Genomic DNA, 3352 nt, shown 5'->3' on the forward strand with positions numbered 1-3352 from the left:
TCCTGTTTACATCCCGACTTCGTCCACATCTCCCCACTGCACAATTGCTTCTCAGACTCATGACAAAATATGTTGAGTAGTAGGAAATAAGCTAAAAGATTCTTGAAAGTCAGGACAATCTTTGTCTAGCAGGGAAACTTCATTTTCATATTTAAAAAAAAAAAGACGATTTTGTTGCACTATTATTTTTTTTTTAGCTTGAAATGAACATTTAAGGGAACTTTATAAAGGGTTATAATGGTGGAACAAACTCCCTCACGACGCCAGGACAGCGGAGTCAATCACCACCTTGAACATTTAAGGGAACTTTATAAGGGTTATAATGGTGGAACAAACTCCCTCACGACGCCAGGACAGCGGAGTCAATCACCACCTTGAACATTTAAGGGAACTTTATAAGGGTTATAATGGTGGAACAAACTCCCTCACGACGCCAGGACAGCGGAGTCAATCACCACCTTGAACATTTAAGGGAACTTTATAAGGGTTATAATGGTGGAACAAACTCCCTCACGACGCCAGGACAGAACGGAGTCAATCACCACCTTGAACATTTAAGGGAACTTTATAAGGGTTATAATGGTGGAACAAACTCCCTCACGACGCCAGGACAGCGGAGTCAATCACCACCTTGAACATTTAAGGGAACTTTATAAGGGTTATAATGGTGGAACAAACTCCCTCACGACGCCAGGACAGCGGAGTCAATCACCACCTTGAACATTTAAGGGAACTTTATAAGGGTTATAATGGTGGAACAAACTCCCTCACAACGCCAGGACAGCGGAGTCAATCACCACCTTGAACATTTAAGGGAACTTTATAAGGGTTATAATGGTGGAACAAACTCCCTCACGACGCCAGGACAGCGGAGTCAATCACCACCTTGAACATTTAGGGGAACTTTATAAGGGTTATAATGGTGGAACAAACTCCCTCACGACGCCAGGACAGCGGAGTCAATCACCACCTTGAACATTTAGGGGAACTTTATAAGGGTTATAATGGTGGAACAAACTCCCTCACGACGCCAGGACAGCGGAGTCAATCACCACCTTGAACATTTAGGGGAACTTTATAAGGGTTATAATGGTGGAACAAACTCCCTCACGACGCCAGGACAGCGGAGTCAATCACCACCTTGAACATTTAGGGAACTTTATAAGGGTTATAATGGTGGAACAAACTCCCTCACGACGCCAGGACAGCGGAGTCAATCACCACCTTGAACATTTAGGGGAACTTTATAAGGGTTATAATGGTGGAACAAACTCCCTCACGACGCCAGGACAGCGGAGTCAATCACCACCTTGAACATTTAGGGGAACTTTATAAGGGTTATAATGGTGGAACAAACTCCCTCACGACGCCAGGACAGCGGAGTCAATCACCACCTTCCGGAGACACCTGAAACCCCACCTCTTTAAGGAATACCTAGGATAGGATAAAGTAATCCTTCTCCCCCCCCCCTTAAAAGATGCACTATTGTAAAGTGGCTTTTCCACTGGATGTCTTAAGGTGAAAGCACCAATTTGTAAGTCGCTCTGGATAAGAGCGTCTGCTAAATGACTTAAATGTAAATGTAAATAACAATTTAGATTTTTCTAAATACTTTGATATGTTAATTTCCATGTTCGCTCTATGCCTGGAAATGCCCTGACCTTGAACAAAGGATCCCAATTTCAAACTCTCCAAAAAAAGTATTTAAAATTTAAAAAACTGTTAATAATGGATATTAACTGAAAAATGTTCTTATGTAGTTTCTTCCAATAGCCCTCTTTGACTTGCAAGGATATTTTATCTCAAAACTTTGATTCCTAAAAGATGTGTCTATAAATATGGTGAACTGTCAGATTGGTCTAAAATCCTAAATGAATCAGGAATGTGCAGGGTCACCTATACCATAAGGACCCCTTATTCATGTCCTCATTACATCTAGAGCAAAAAGACCCCTCATGGTCTGGAATGTTCTCTACTGTTAAACAAACGATATTGGAATCACCGTGGTCACAACCATAAACTGTCAACTCCATCTCCCTGATAGATTAAGATGTGAATTTTGGTTAAAATATGTTACATTTAATTAGGTTTACGAGTCATAAATCAACTGAGGAAAAATGACATTACTGTGTATACCACTTGAACGAAGAAGAAAGAAAAGTAAAATGTTTGTCAACTCCGTAAAACATAAACTCCGTCAGAGTGCAGAAAGATCTGAAAAAAATGGTTTGCATTGAACTTTTATAAATTTTTTAAGGCAAAAAAACATGTCCGTTTTGAGTATCTGTTGTCAACTCCGTCAATATTTTGGGGGTCAACATATAAAAGATACTATTTGTATCACTGTTCTGCAACATATGTCTAAACAAGCGATAATGTTTGCTTTATAAGTGTTGTTTTACATTCTATGTAATGCTATGAAATTAGCCTTGGACCTGGCGGGGGGCTGCGAAACAACGTTATGCCACTGGCTGACACACACTGAAATCATTAATCCTGACCTTAATTGTGCCAATTCAGACTTCTCAATAGCTCTAATTACAAGGCTCTTCAGTGAAGACTCAGAAAGCCGCTCAACTGTAACAGAGAAATCATATCTATAGGAACAAAGACTGGTGCTGTGTGGGAGGGGTGGTAAACTGGTAGACTGGTGCTGTGTGGGAGGGGTGGTAAACTGGTAGACTGGTGCTGTGTGGGAGGGGTGGTAAACTGGTAGACTGGTGCTGTGTGGGAGGGGTGGTAAACTGGTAGACTGGTGCTGTGTGGGAGGGGTGGTAAACTGGTAGACTGGTGCTGTGTGGGAGGGTGGTACACTGGTAGACTGGTGCTGTGTGGGAGGGGTGGTAAACTGGTAGACTGGTGCTGTGTGGGAGGGTGGTAAACTGGTAGACTGGTGCTGTGTGGGAGGGGTGGTACACTGGTAGACTGGTGCTGTGTGGGAGGGGTGGTAAACTGGTAGACTGGTGCTGTGTGGGAGGGGTGGTAAACTGGTAGACTGGTGCTGTGTGGGAGGGGTGGTACACTGGTAGACTGGTGCTGTGTGGGAGGGGTGGTAAACTGGTAGACTGGTGCTGTGTGGGAGGGGTGGTAAACTGGTAGACTGGTGCTGTGTGGGAGGGTGGTACACTGGTAGACTGGTGCTGGGTGGGAGGGGTGGTAAACTGGTAGACTGGTGCTGTGTGGGAGGGGTGGTAAACTGGTAGACTGGTGCTGTGTGGGAGGGGTGGTAAACTGGTAGACTGGTGCTGTGTGGGAGGGGTGGTAAACTGGTAGACTGGTGCTGTGTGGGAGGGGTGGTAAACTGGTAGACTGGTGCTGTGTGGGAGGGGTGGTAAACTGGTAGACTGGTGCT

Source organism: Oncorhynchus nerka, linkage group LG18, assembly GCF_034236695.1.
Source record: "Oncorhynchus nerka isolate Pitt River linkage group LG18, Oner_Uvic_2.0, whole genome shotgun sequence".
NCBI classification, from domain to species: Eukaryota; Metazoa; Chordata; class Actinopteri; order Salmoniformes; family Salmonidae; genus Oncorhynchus; species Oncorhynchus nerka.